This window comes from Nelumbo nucifera, chromosome 2 (assembly GCF_055504915.1).
Source record: "Nelumbo nucifera cultivar China Antique chromosome 2, China Antique-T2T, whole genome shotgun sequence".
Taxonomy (NCBI): domain Eukaryota; kingdom Viridiplantae; phylum Streptophyta; class Magnoliopsida; order Proteales; family Nelumbonaceae; genus Nelumbo; species Nelumbo nucifera.
Window position 1 is genome coordinate 59,688,568 of NC_142650.1, and position 15,641 is coordinate 59,704,208.

The 15,641-nt window shown below is 34.4% G+C and overlaps 1 long non-coding RNA gene and 1 pseudogene across 1 annotated transcript; one reads left to right on the forward strand and one right to left on the reverse strand.

Annotated features, from left to right (window-relative positions):
* Positions 1-987: 987 nt before the first annotated feature.
* LOC148802259 (uncharacterized) lies at positions 988-2,034 on the reverse strand. The gene is made up of 2 exons (XR_016082309.1): positions 1,924-2,034; positions 988-1,247 (listed from the first exon to the last, which is right to left on the reverse strand). It is a non-coding gene; the product is annotated as an uncharacterized LOC148802259 (long non-coding RNA).
* Positions 2,035-3,374: 1,340 nt separating this feature from the next.
* LOC148802260 (uncharacterized) lies at positions 3,375-6,736 on the forward strand (annotated as a pseudogene).
* The last annotated feature ends 8,905 nt before the right edge of the window (positions 6,737-15,641 follow it).

A 15,641-nucleotide genomic window follows, 5' to 3' on the forward strand; every position in this document is an offset into this window, starting at 1 on the left:
CTATGTAGGTTGCTTGGTCGAGCTATAAAGAAAGAGAGAGGATTAGAGTATTCATGCTTTTGTACCTGGCATGGGCACTCTGATGCTTAAGTAAGCGAACTAGAGTTTTTTGAGAGCAAAAAAACAAGAGAGAGCTAGAGAGGTTGAGTGTTAAATTGCACGTATACATTATGGTGTTGGAGGTGAGGCCCTTATATAGGGTTGTGTTAGTCATTTGATTAGGGCTTTGTGCCATTTAGCACTTGGTATGGCTTTGCTATGCCATCCTATGATCTTCTTTCCTTGAGTGATCTGCCTAGCTCGGGTCTCCTGCCCACAAGAATCCGACCCACGTCTACCCACATGACATTATAGTTGTACAATAGGAACATCTTCATGGGAAGGATTCTTATGGGTAGGAGATGTGGAGTCTTTTTTTGGTGTTGTTCATGCTTGCCGGTTTGGTTGTCATTGCTAGGCATGCTTTTTCCTTAGCTTGGTCGGGCCCAGGAATCATTGGGTGTCCAGCCAACGACCCCACACCCATGTAGGGATGGATTGGGCCTACATTTCAAGCCCAGTATGCAAAGGTTTTGGCTGATTTTTCATCACGACTACCATATGCCAGGTAGAGACACTTTGGGGCTGTTTAATAACTCTAAAGCTGAAAACTTCTTGCTTTGTATTTTAGTAAAGTTTTTCTACCCAATTTCTCAACTTCTGCCATTAAAGAGCCCACAAATTCCTTAATCTTATTCACTAAAAGTCAGAGTGATAAGCTCTTCAGTTTAACATCTTTAGCTCTTATCAAATGACCCCTTAAGTGGTATTTGGTTTGATAGAAAATAAGAGAGAATCAAAAAGTTGAGGGTACATTTTTAAGAAAACTTACAAAATTTGTTAAGAAACTTTCCCAAACTTCTTGTTTCTCTCTTTAATTTCTATCAAACCAAATATATACATATTACACATTTTGCAACCTGGATTTCATTATCAACAATAACGATGAAGAAAAAACAAGAAGAGGCTCTTTATTATTAATAGGAATATCCTACAAGGTCAACACAACCATCTTCATTCAGTACAACAACAACGATTTCTCAAGCATTGACCACCTGTATAACCCGCTTGGTTACAATTGGCTTTGCACTGTGATATACTGCTGCATCCCCCTAAGAAGTTACATTGAGGAGAGGTGGATGGTCCTGAGTAGTCTGGGTACTCAATTTGATCCTCAGACTCCACCATATTCACATTGTCATGAGTTCCTGCATGGCAACAATTTTAAATTTAGAAGCAGAGAAATTAGTCTTGTTTAGGTAATACCTATGTGAAGTCCACAAATGCCTAATTCAATTTAGGGATGACAATGGGGCAGGTTTGGGACGGTTTTGTAAATTGTAGACCCTACCTGTTTCCTAAAACCTCCCAATCCATACCTGTTCCAAAAACCTGTAGTGGGTTGGATTTTGAAAATCAAAACCCTCCCCACATATGAAAATGCAAAACCCTCCTCACATTCAAGGGTATGGGCAAGTTGGGTTTAGAACCCGAATAAACAAATAAACAATAAAATTTTCAATTATTTGATTAAGACATGTAAAAATCACACACTATCAATTATACTTCACATAAAATTCAAAGTATTATTAAATTAAACACTTAATACATAAAGTTTATATGCTTTCAAACAATATGCAAGTTAGGGAGGGTCATGATTAGCCTAATAACGTACCATGCCCATACCCATACGGGTCATGATTAACCTAATAATCCAAGTATCCAACATTGCTTAACAACACAGGAATGGTCTATAAGATTAAAAATGTGCCATACCGGTGTAGGTTCTAATTATTGATAGATTAAATGATAAAATTGCTATAGATTATACTTGTGTGTGTGAGAGAGAGAGATAAAACTCTAATGAGATTGCTTATTACTAACCAATGGACCTCAAACAATGAACAGAGAAAACCAGGCAAGAAAATGCTACAAACAGAAGCTTGGAGGATAGCATTTCTATCTAGGAACAGAGAACTAAAAAGAAATCTCGTCACAGGCAAGTAGTAGAAGTCCTAGTTTTATATATTGGACTTGAAGAAAGCTTATTAATTATAGAATCTTTGGCAGTTACAAGTCATTAATACTTTCACATGTTCTATCGATTGATTTTAATATGAGAATATTTTTATTAAAACTTTTAAAATGGAATGTAAGTGTAAATGGGTTTTGGCAGTTACAAATTGTAGACGGTTTCAAGTTATTAATACTTTTAAACTTTTTTTGAATAATTTTAAAATTTGAATATTTTTATATGAAATGGATAACTTTAAAATATGATACTTTTAAATTATCTATTGAATAAATTTAAAATATGATAGTTTTTATTAATATTTTAAACTGAAATGTAACTGACTATTGCCAATATTGTTTCTATTATAGGTAGGTACATGTTATTAATATTTGTAATTCTGTATTAATGCTTGTAAATGGTTCTCCTTGTACTAACTAACTATTGGGGCCCGTGCGATGCACGGGATGGAGCACCCCACCTTGTCCCTTGCCCCGTAAGTGAAGACACTCTACTCTATCCCCACCTTGATCCCATTGGTGGGGTGTGTTTGGGGTGAGACACCCATTCCCCATGGACGGGAAATCCCCAAATTTTTCCCACCATGAGGCAATGACCTAAACAAATTTAATTTATGGATATTTTACAAATTGGACTGTGGGAATTTGGGGTATTTTAGAAATTGAATTATGAGAATTTGGGAGTATTTTATAAATTAAATTATGGGATCTTAGGATTATAAGAATATGAGGAAAACTTATATATATTTTAAAAATCAATATTAAATCTACAAATGTTTTACTGTTTTACTATTTTACCATCGGGTTTAGAGAATTATAAGCAACCCTCATCTCCAATTTGGGGCAAAAATATTTTCCCTGTCCCCACCCCAAAATTTATAATTTTCCAAAACCCCAAAGAATAATTTTCAATTAATTTTAACAATCAAATAACTATAAAAAAAAGTGATACTTTCTGACATTTTAATTAATGTTTAATTTAAAATTATAAAAATTACAAAAAACCAATTTACCATATAATGATCAAAAATACCAAAATTAATTATCAATATTTCCGAAAAAACATCTTCAAAACTTTATAAAAACAAATTATTATGTGTTCATACTTTCTTTATGTTCATTTAAGCCTTAAATTTTGTGTGACAGATAAGATTTTGAAAAGTTATTCAAAATAAAAGAAAAAAGGCAATTTCCTTAAACTACCCTTACTATTTAACTATTATCTTACGCTACCCTTATTATTTCAAATACTCCTACTATTTAACTATTGTCTTATGCTACTCTTACTGTTTCAAACAATTAGCATGGCCGTTAAATGTAATGGGATGGATGGAAATGTCATAGGTAATTTTCTCTCTTCCTCGTTGAATCAAGTTGAAATGACCCTGCCGAGGACAACCCTTGGACAATAAGGGAACGGGTTACTTTAATCTCTAATCTTTCAATCTCAGATCAAAGCCATGTTCTAGATGAGTCAAGCTAATATCGCAAGGATGAAGGAATGCGTTTCTGGCCTGTAAAAGAAAGACAAACAACTACCACCATCTCAGCTATCGACCTTCACAGTTCTGTTAACTATATCTGGGTTTTCCTGGAAAAAGTTGGGGACAAAGGGACCTGCAACGTACCTGCAATTGATTTACTGAGTGGGGACTCATGTAGTGACGGCCAAGAAGCCTGATTTACTGAGACGAGATCGGATCGTCGTCTTAGCATAGCTGATGGAAGACTCGATCAATGGTTTGAACGATGGAGCTCTGGGTTTCAGGCTTGCTGTCTTGTGGGTTGAGGGGAAGATTTGGTCTGCTAGGTCACCACAACTGGGGATATAAAGGCAGATTATGGATGGGGAAACCGAAGAAGGTGGAGTTGGCGTCAATAGACAAGTAGGAGCCAAGACCCGGGATGGATGCATTTGCTTCTGTATTTATTACTGGTTTTAAAGGAAAAGGCTATGTGTTGTACCACTCTGGACTATGAAACTTGCACAGTATGCGATTGAAGAGGTTTTCAATCGCCGCTTCTGTCTATGGACCAGTTGTTTTCATCATTTGTCTTACTCTAATTCACGACTCTATCATTTGTTGCTTTTCTTCTTTGAATTCTAGAGTCCAGAGCTTAATGTGCCAATTAGAGCTTTGCCCTCCAACATGACAACATCCTCTCTGCTCTATTAAACCCACTAAGGATTCTCGTTGTCTCGATCTCTTTTAAATGAAAGAAAAGTAGAAGAAGAAACTAGAATACAGACATGCCTCTGTCTCTCTCCTTTATTGCCTTCTAAATGCTACAGGAAACCCAGAAAGGATTTAATGTTCTATTGAAAACTTTGTTGCTGACATAAAATCGTTTGTGCTTGTTTAATAGAAGTGGTTGTTGGCCTTTTGTGTTTCTGTGGTGGTGGCCGAACTGGGGTGGCTAAGTTCTGTTTTTTTTTTCTGGTTATTACTTCTTATTAGGTGAGGTTTTGATGATGAAGATGGGAAGAAGGGCAATATCATATCATCATTTAACGAGGAAATTACAGGGGAGTTGCAGGAGAAACCAAGGTCAGTGGGGTGGTGTCGTATTTGTCTTGGCAGAGAGATATGACGGCGAACCAAGTGGTGGGGAGTCCGGCTTCAGTCCAGGCTCTTTTGGTCCGCGCATTCGGAGGACGCACCGCGTGTCCTCCGAAGCGTGTGACGTTTTGAAACGTGCGGAGGGCTTTAACCCCCGTCAGTGGGTTAACCTGGACGAGAGTCTCTCTTCGAGTTCTCCTCTTTTCTGCCAGAGGAGTCCGAACCTCACGCTCGCTCCTCTCTGCCCGGCGGCGACTACAAAACCATTACCGCCGGCGATTTCACAACTATCACCGCCTGCGCAACATTCTTTCTTTCTTTCGGCAACCCCAACTCGCCCATCAATCAAGCTGTTGTATGGTAATCTAATGGGTAATATGGACGAGGCGGTCTCATCTGCAAACATGATCTTCCCATCCTACGTGACCCAAAACTATGTGTCTAAACCCAGTCATGGGACTAAGAGGATGAATTCGGCAAGGACGAGACCTCCCTCACACACTCAAGATCACATAATAGCATAGAGGAAGAGGAAGAGGAGAGAAAAGCTCAGTCAGCGCTTCATAGCTCTCTTGGCCATTGTTCCAGGCTTAAAGAAGGTACTCGCATAATCGCATTCATTCATTCATTCATTGCTGTCTGGAATTCCTCTTCTTAAGTCTAAAAAATTGGCCATTTCTGCTTTAAGATGATATAATTCGTGGTTGTTACAGATGGACAAGGCTTCTGTTCTTGGAGACGCTATCAAGTATTTGAAGCAATTGCAAGAGCGAGTGAAGATATTAGAGGAACAGACGGTCAAGAAAAGAGTGGAATCTGTAGTGTTAGTCAAAAGATCTCAGATCTCAGCCGATAATGACAATTCTTCCTCCGATGAGAATAACTTGGGTGGGGGTCGCTCCGATGATGAGGCAGCACTCTCGGAAATAGAAGCGAGAGTGTCGGACAAGGACGTGCTCATAAGAGTTCACTGTGAGAAACAGAAAGGCACCGGCCGAGATAGAGAAACTCCACCTGACTGTTGTCAACAGCAGCGTCATCCACTTTGGGAAATCAGCTCTCAATATCACCATAGTTGCAGTGGTAAGTCCATCCATCACCGTCCCTGAATCAATTAAATTGTTGGATTTTAATCTCATAAGAGATTAAATCTAATGGGTTTGATTGGTCAATTACATGAGAAATTGCACCTCCACACTTGATTGAAAAATTAGTTTTTCTCTTATAAAACCCAATTTTGAACTTGTCCCACATTAGAAAATTATAAGCTTTGTTTTTAGTAAGAGTTAATTTATACTTCTTAAAAATAGTAAAAAAATAGTAGAGAGTATGGGGGTTTGATACCGCACAATGCACGTGCATGCATGTGTGCGGCGCAATCAAGCGTTTTAGAGGCGCACCTGTGTCGCTCACGAATGGCGGCTTTGGTTTTGGTGCGATGCTGACTATTGATCACCGCTGATGAGATAAATGGTCACGATTCGATCGGATGTGATCAAAAGGCACAATTCAAAATTAACAATCATTAACTATTAATTACTTTTTAAACAGTCACAATGTTTGAAATTGTGACTGTTCAAAGTGCCTTATCCAAACCAGCACCTACATTTATTCATACTTCTTCATAAACTATTTAAGGAGTATGAATTAGACTTCAAAAACACACAATTTCGAAATTCTCTCTCTCTCTCTCTCTGTCTGGTCTGTTACAGTTTCACAGAAGGTTTCTTCGGAGATTCTTTAACTTTGTTGGTTGCAAGTTCTCGCACAATGCTCTGTTGTATCTTGGGAACGTATTTGCCTATAATCCAACAGCAAACTCAATGAAACTGAGTGGGGGCAAATAACATTTTAAAGACAGTGTCCTTAGATGTGCAAGCTTCTCCTCCAAAATTACAGTGACCCCATTTTCCAACATTTATTAGTGTTACTTTTATCTTGCAAATTCTGTGTTTCGAAGCAGTAATTTGATTTTTCATTCTTTGTTCAATCTTTAAAAGAAGAGAACCGTTTCCGATTAATTATTGTAGATGGAACCCGGGTTCTTCATGAAAGTGAAGGATCTTGTGAGGCATCTCCATTCAGCTTTTAGACAATTTATGTAAGAAGAAGAATAATAAGACGAAGAAAGAAGAAGAAATGTGTTATGAAGGCTCAGTTCCAATTGGTTTTAATCAAAGTGTATAGAAGAAGGATATCTTTTTTTTGGCTTCTTCGTGGGTAGAAGCTTAAAGATGAGGAATTAAATGATGGTGGGTGGCTTACAGGCAGTCAGCTTAAGGTCCTCCATTTTTTCTTCATAAAGAAGTAATCCAGTAAAAGAAATCTGAAGAAATAAAACAAGGCCTGCAATTTTGCTGCACACACAAACACATATTTTCAGACCATTCACCATTTGCTTATCCCCTTGTTGGCCCTGAGGTTCGTTTTGCAAGACGGTTTTTTTGTTCGTCCATTTGCTGTGGTCTGTCTGTTTTCTTGCATATTCGACTTGTTGACCGCGTTTATGTTGGGCTGTGGTCTGTCTGTCTGTCTTGATCCGTCGCCAGTGATGGTTGTGTAGTCGCCCCGCTCGGAGCGAGCGTAAGGTTCAGACTCATCTGACAGAGGAGAGGAGAGAACTCGAAGAGAGACTCGCGTCCAGGTCAACCTATTAACAGTATAAGCTACTAACGGGGTTAAAGCCCTCCGCACGTTTTAAAACGTCACATGCTTCCTACGAATGCAGGAACGATGCGCGGACCAAAAAAGCCTGGACTGAAGCCGGATCGTGGTGGGAATGACTAGCCCGGGATCAGGGCAGATCTACTTGACAGGGAAAGAGATTACATATCTTTAAAATTTTCGGTCGGCCCTGTTCTGCTCTCCGATCTCTCTCTCTCTACTATTCTTCTTTTTCTGTTCAGATTAAAGGGAAAAATAAAGGAATTAGTGGGTTAATGCTTTTAGGCTGGATTCTGAAATTGCCAACCCCACCTCCCAATGCCGACCGAAAACCATGCCCTTATTATTACAACAAAAAGGTTAGAAGATGGAGATTGGAGAAAGGCAAAAGTAAACCTCAGAGCCGCTGTTCTGCGGTTTTAATCTCAAAACACTGATTATCCCTTTGCTCAGTTTGGAAAGATTACACATGCAAATATGTACAGCGTAAATACCTACAAAATATAAGATTTTGTGCTCTACATATTTGAATTTGTACTCCTTCCAAATTCACCCTTAAGATCTCAAAACTGGCAGCAATTCCTCGGTTTCCACCAAACCCCTTTGTCACTGACTTCGGCCGGCTGCTCTTCAGTAGATCTGGGACCTGTTCTTTGTCATCGAATGGGGTATTGGGGTTGCTGCAGTAGAAGCAGCCGGCTTCTGTAGAAGGAGGTGGCCACTGTAGGAGTAGGTTTCGGGTTCCAATAGCATTGTTTCCACCAAGGCGGATGCCATTCCGAGGCAGTATGCTAGAGTTAATTCATAACCTTCTTATAAGGTATAAAGAAAATGAGTAATATTGGATTTTGAAAAAAAAAATATAGGTTACGTGGGGTCACATGTCTAGGGATTGTGACGGAATATTAATGGATCCTAGCGGTAAGGGTAAAGATAGTCAATTGTCAGAAAACTTAAGGGGTACTCTAAGACAATATATAAACAATAGGGATAGTTTAAGGAAATTGTCCTAAAAAAATGATAAACCTAATCATACATTGGAGTACAAAGTTATGGCTTCCAAAAGTTTGCACATAATTAAGTGTGCAATTTAAGACTTGGTTACTAGGTCAAATGGGTCAATGGTTGAACTACCCAAGTTAGATGGTTTTTAACTAAAAGGAAGAGTTTCAACAGAACAAAACCTAGAATCAAGGCCGAGTCACGATTCAAACAATTCATTTGGATAGGTCAATAACAAGTTGAAAACATTGATGATAAATAAGAAATGTTTTTATTAATGATAGAAATGAAATATAAAATTTAAAACCAATTGGAAATAAAACTATTTTCCTATTATTTCTTATTAAATCTCATATCTAAGGTATATTCTCTTATTAAATCCTATATTTAAGATATATTTTTCTCATCATTAAATTGTACTAATTAAATCCACAACATTAAATTTAATAATATAAAAATAAATATTTTGAAAATTAATTTGAAAACAAAACCATTTTCTTCTCTCTCAATGGTGAGTAAGCAATTCAACCATTTGGGGGTCAAATCTGTTAATAAATAATGCCATAATTAAATAATACAAAATTAAAATAAATAAAATATATAATACAAAAAAAGAACTGGGCATGTCATTAATATTGTATATTCATTATAGTGAACAAAAATAAGTATGAAATGTAAGAAGTATTTTTGTAAATGATGAAAATGGAATGTCAAAATTAAGATCAACATAAAAATGAAATGATGTCATAGTCAAATAATCAATTTTTAAAAAAAATACAAAAAATCACAAAAATAAATATTATACATAAGATATATATTTATAAAAAATAAAATATTGGATACATATATAATATTATGCATTCATTATATTGAACAAAATTATACATAAGATATAATTTTATCAATAATAGAAACATAATACAAAATTGAATATCAACCTAGAAATCAAATTATTTTTCTTTTTAGGTCGTGGTTTAGTGGTTTGGGTCAAATGGATTAATCAATGATATAATAGTTAAATAATAAATATTTAAAAAAATAATAAAAAAGTACAAGTAATCAAAAGAATATATAAAAATTATATATTAATTATGTGAAACAAAAATTAAGTGTGTTTAGTAAAAATTATGTATATAATGTAGATAAAATATATAATTTAAAATTGATCCAAAAGCAAAGTTATTTCCTTATTTAAATGGTGGGTCAATTATCCATGTTTTCAAAGAAATTCATGATGTCATAATTGAATAATAAATATTTAAAAAAAGATAGAACACAAAAGATAAAAAAGTATAGAGTTTTGTTAAAATAAAAATTATTTTATTTAAGACAAAAATGGAATACAAAATTTAGTAGTAGTAGTAGTAGTAATAATAATAATAATAATAATAATAATAATAATAATTGTTATTGTAATTTAAAATTTCTATAGGTCCACATTTACTACAAGTATTTAAGTTTATTTTTAACCATATTGTTACTTTTATTAATTTTCAATTTCTATCATAATTATGATATATCTAAAATTCAAGTAATTAATATGAAAAAAATTCATACATGCAATGCACGTGCTTAATTACTAATATAGTATTGTAAAAAAAAATATTAGTATAGTGACATATGATAAAATTTTCTTTAGATAGTGTTCTCTTTAGGATATCAATACTTTGAACTTTAGACATTATTATATATAAATACATACACGGGTGGAGACAAGTATAAAGTTGGGGGGTCTTTCCCCCTCCCCCAGGCCCCAAAAAAAGTCCCATTAAAATGATAAGGAGTGTTCTCTGACTCTCTAATGCCCCTCCACTTAACTCTCAAAATTATAAAAAAAAAGATATTGTTTATTTTTCTTTTATAAAAACCTCATAATAGACCCAAAATCTCGTACCCTATTTTTAGAGGTGTAAATTGGGTCATGTCGTCTATGGTCTAACATGATTTTGAACCGGCTTGGCATGGCTCGGCCCTGAGGTTTTAGGACCATGGGCCGACATGACACGACATGACTAAGCAAGCTATGTTGCTCGCGACCCATGTGCCGGCTTGGTCTGGCATGGCCCATGACACGTCCCATATATATTTATATATTGTATATATAATATAATATGTATATCATATATTATATTATATTATATTATATTATATTATATTATATATTAATATATATAATTTGATTTTCAATTTTATTATTGCATATATAAACAATTGTATACATCAAAATTCATATAAAATAAAATTTTATGATTTTTTTTTATTTCTTGTCTATTTTTTTAGTTCATGTTAAAATTTTCATTACTTTTTTCAATTTTTTTTTTATAAAGGCTTGGCCCGGTTCATGGCTTGGCCTAGCCCAAGACTTGGCCCGCAGACCAACCCCCGACCCAACATTTCTCTATCTCATTTTGTTGTTTTTGCCAAGAAAACAAACCATACGAAAAATAAGTCAATTGCATTGAGAATTAAATATAGTACTTACGAGATTTGGGAGTTGCCACAAAGCCTTGTAACCAACAAATATACTTAACATAATTTTTTCATTACCATAAACCAAAAAAAAAAATCTATATAACTTAGCCCCCACAAAAAGAAAATTCCTTGATCTGCCACTGCATACATACATACATACATATATATGGGAAAATCTATGATATGGAAAAGATATGGTATGGAAAGAGTTTTGACGAATCAAAACCCACCCATAAATTTTGATAAATAACACCTGATTTGCTACCAAGTATATGATTCCAATTGATTAGTCAGGTGTTTTTCTGATATCTCCTTTCTCCGTAGACTCTCTCCCTTCTCCCTCACCCCTTTCTTGCTTTCTCCTTAATTCACCTCCTTCCTCCATTTTCCCTCTTATCCCTCCTAATGCCACATCAACAACCCTTTCTCCATATTACTCTCCCTTCCCAACTCATTTGTAATTTTTTAGATTTTTTATTTGTTTTTCAAAGGTGAAATAATATGCGTCTCTTGATAGATATAAAGCCATATAAGATGGATTTTACCTAAAAAATTTCCCTAAAATCAAGGTTATATGGAAGAATTCCACATTCTACCCACTTCCCAATTACCTAAAAAAGATTTCTAAAATATATCCCTCTTCAAAACAACCTTCGCCTTCTCTCATTTTAACCTTTTCTCCTAATCCCATAAGGAGTTCAACTTCAATCAATGAAAAACCCGTTTGAACAGCCTTTACAGCTTTGCATTAAGAATATCTCCATACATATGTGCTTTATTTCATGGGGAAATATTCCCAATGCAAAGTTGCAAGACACTGTTCGAATGGTGTGAACACAGGCTTGCACTGACTGAAGCCGGTTTCTCCCATAAGCTGCAGTTTCAGATTAAAACCAAGCACCAAGGGGAGCATTAATTTCCCCATTGTTAACCAGATTATTATTCCCATCTCCCCTCACCATAAATCAAAACCAAGTAACTTGGAATGGAGAACTGATTGTTGTCAAATGCAAGAACCACATCTTTGTGCCAAGAGTAAACTGACATTCTAGTATATGTTCTTTTAAGAGATAAGATTAAACTTAGTTTAAATGCCATTGACATACTCTGATCTTATAAAGCATTCTATGGTATGGGTTCTGTTGCAAAATTTCAAAAAGAATCCAGAGAAAACATGATATTAAAGTAAGTCCCAACACAAACCAAGCGAATACCCACAACTTCAATAATGGGGCCACAAAAAAAGTTGTTATGATGTAGGACCCCATAACTTGCCATGTGGCAAGTATCTCGAGGATCTAAATCTATTTTCACAAGGATCCAAATCCATTTAAATTGTTAAAAAAAATAAAAAGAGAGAAAAAAAAAGCTATCCGATTCATGCCCTTCACTTCTCATATGATATCAGAGTTTGCAAGAAGAGATTTAGATTAATTGTTACTGGCTTAGTTGCGAGCTGAGTCAATGAATCAAATATGTTTGATATTCGATGTTGTGAAATTGGTAATTTAATTCATTTTTAATTAAACTAAAGAAAGCATACCTTACTTAAATTCAAAATACTTCATTAAAGGTCCGCAAAGAAAATTAAAGTAATTATGTTAAGAAAATTAATTATTTTACTATTTTAATCAACTAACTTAATTCATAGAGATTTTTTTAAAAAAATCACCATGAGTTTTCAACATTTTTCTTAAATTCATGGCAACTTTTTAAAATGTCTAAAACTCGCCATGTCATTAAGTTTTTATTTTCCAAAACTCACCTTCCGTTAGTGCACCATTAATGCTTCTTAACAGAGGTGTAGTTGTTAGCATAAATAACAATTTTCATGACCAGATTACCCTTGAATGGTGAGTTAGAGGGAAAATGGTCTTTTTCGGTTTTAAAATTTCTTGTTTTTTTTTGCATTTTTAGTGTTTTGTTATAATTTCCAATGTTTTTTTTTTACATTTTCTGTTTTGTACAATCTATAAAGTTTCCTGTATTTTTTGTTATTTATTTGCAATTCCTGTGTTTTTCTAAATTTTTTTGTGTTTTTTCTACAATTTTATTTTCTGATTTTGTTTTTCAATTTCTATAGTTTCTATAATTTTAAAATAATTTTTTATATTGTTTTCAATTTTTATAATTTTTTATATTTTTTGTAATTTCTATGTTTTTATGTATTTTATATTTAAAAATATTTTTTTGAATTTTTTTCCTTTTTTTCATGTCTAAATATTAAAATGGTAATATATTAACACCCGTTAATTTATTTTGTATATATTTTATATTTGGGGTTCTAATTGATAAGGGCAACTTTTTGCCTTGAATATTAATAAAAGATAATATTTTTATAAAATAACAAAAATAAAGTAACTTTTTTTGAAAAATATCAAGAAGAGACAATGGCACTATTCATCATCTTCCTCTTTCCAAGTGCCCCACATTTGCATCGGACTCTCGCTACAGAGTCTTCAGCGATCTGGTGGACTCTCAAGTCACAGCAATGCCAATCAACTCGATCGCGTTTTCTCCAACTCCGTCGAGCAGCCATGTGATACAAAGTAGAGGAAAAAGACCCAGGAGTGGGAGTGGGAGTGACTTCTTCCAACTGCCTAGCTCCAACCCAAGTACGACGACGATGCAGCTTCCTCTAGTTCCAACACCCGGAATGCATCTTCAAGTTAAGATTGATTGATCTAGGTATAACTTTTATTTTCTTTTTATTTCTTATTTTATTCTTTCTTTTTGTCATTAATTAAAAGCAAATGCAAAACTTATAAAGTAAGAAGGAAGGAAATAAGGGACACTAGTTGGAATTCTCTACCATATGAAGACACTTGACAGAAAGACAGACAGATGTTTAGAGGATTCTAACGCTCGGCCCTTTCAGGGCTCAGCTAATCTGGACAAACATTCGCATTTAAAAAAAATTCTAAGAGATTGTATTTGCAGGTGATGGGTCTCAAGCTGAGGCTCATGCTGGTGACCCTCAACATCAACATCCTCCAGCCGCAACAAGGATTTATGAGACTGATGAGTTAACAACCACTATGGATGCATTGCAGAACGCCCTTCCAGATACTAATCCACAATATGACATCCCTTCAAGAGAACAGTATCAACGCCTGTGCCCCTAGTGAGAGCTCTCAAGACCGGAACAACAACCGCGAAGGAGAACGTTGCCTGGATTCACCATCATGATCCCTGCTTGAGCTATTCATCATCACGAACAGTGTCAACTAGCAGACATTGTTCATCATCATGAACAGAACAAAGTCAGAGCTATTCAACCAGTAACCGCCTGGATTCACTGAGTTTTCAAATCCAGTGTATTGGATGAATACATAGGCAGAGGAAGAGGAAGACGATGAATAGTGTCATTGCCCTTCCTTGATATTTTTCAAAAGAAGTTACCTTATTTTTGTTATTTTATAAAAATATTATCTTTTATTGAAAAGTTAGTGACATGGTGAGTTTTAGACATTTTGAAAAGTTGTGAATTTAAGAGAAATGCTGAAAACTCATGGTGAGTTTTAGACAATTTCCCATTTATAAAATAACATATTTAGTATTTTAGTGGATAACGTAAATAAATTAATTATTGTTACTTTATAATCCCCTTAAGTTTAACTAATCACTAATTTAAATATTATTTTGGGAAATAATATTATATATATATATATATATAACTTATATTAAATTTAATTAACTTCAAACATTGGGTAGGCTTTAAAAAACTTTTAAATAATGGACAACTTACTTAAACCCCTTGTAGAGTTTATATTAATAAAATTTTATAATTACCTAACCATCAATTTGGTTAAGTTTTATGGTTGCATTAATCCCTTTATCCACCCCTAAAACAAAAATTTATGAATTACTTAGTTATTTAAAATTTTACCAAACCCTAAAGTTTAATTAGTTGTTGTTTACAAGAAAAGTTTAATTAGTTACTAGCTAATTAAACTATTATTTGTGGGAAATTATTAATATATTAAACTTAGATCAAATTTAATAATTTCCAATAATGGGCAGGGTTCAAAAATATTAAATAAGGACAAATTAATTATTTAAAAGCCCAATAATTCTTATTGGCAATTTAGATAAAAAAAAATGCATGCATCACACGGGCACTGATTAGTACATACATATACACATCTATGTTGTATATTAAAACAAAGTCAGGATCTCCTGCCCACGTTTATCGCAGTCACACATGGAGAACATCTCATCCTCTATATAGTATTGTGCAGGGGAGATGTTCCAAATTCACGGGGATAGTGTATTGTGGGTAGGCGTGGGCAGGGTTCTTGTGGGCAGAGTTTCTCCTTTGTTGCCTCTCTCTCCTCCTTATACCATTCCTAGCTCTCTCAACTTGCCATCTCAGCAAGACTCTCCTTTTTGAAACTTTTATTAATTCTCTACTTCTCAATTACCTAAAAATCTTCTTAAAATCTCCCTCTCTCTCTCTCTCACACACATGCACATTGCCAATCACTTAAATCATTTCCCCTCCTAAAATTTCTTTAAACTATCTCCAAACTTCCTCCTAAGCCATCTCCTATTCTATCTCATGCCCAATAAACCATCTAATTCTAATGTCTTTACCCCCATCCACCTTCTAAATCGGCTGGAAAAGATGGTTGTTTTGGGTTTAGATGACTTTCAAAATTGTATATATTATTTAATCAATTAAAGTAGGTAACATTAATTAATAGTAATTATAATATTTGATCTTGTTAACCTTTTTCAGTGGTTTTGACCATCTAATCTCTTAAAATTTTAAAAACCCATGGATCACAATTAATAGTAATTAAATTACTATTAATTAATAGTAATTGTTGATTAATTACTTTATCTTGTTTCTTTCTCCTCTCGATTCTT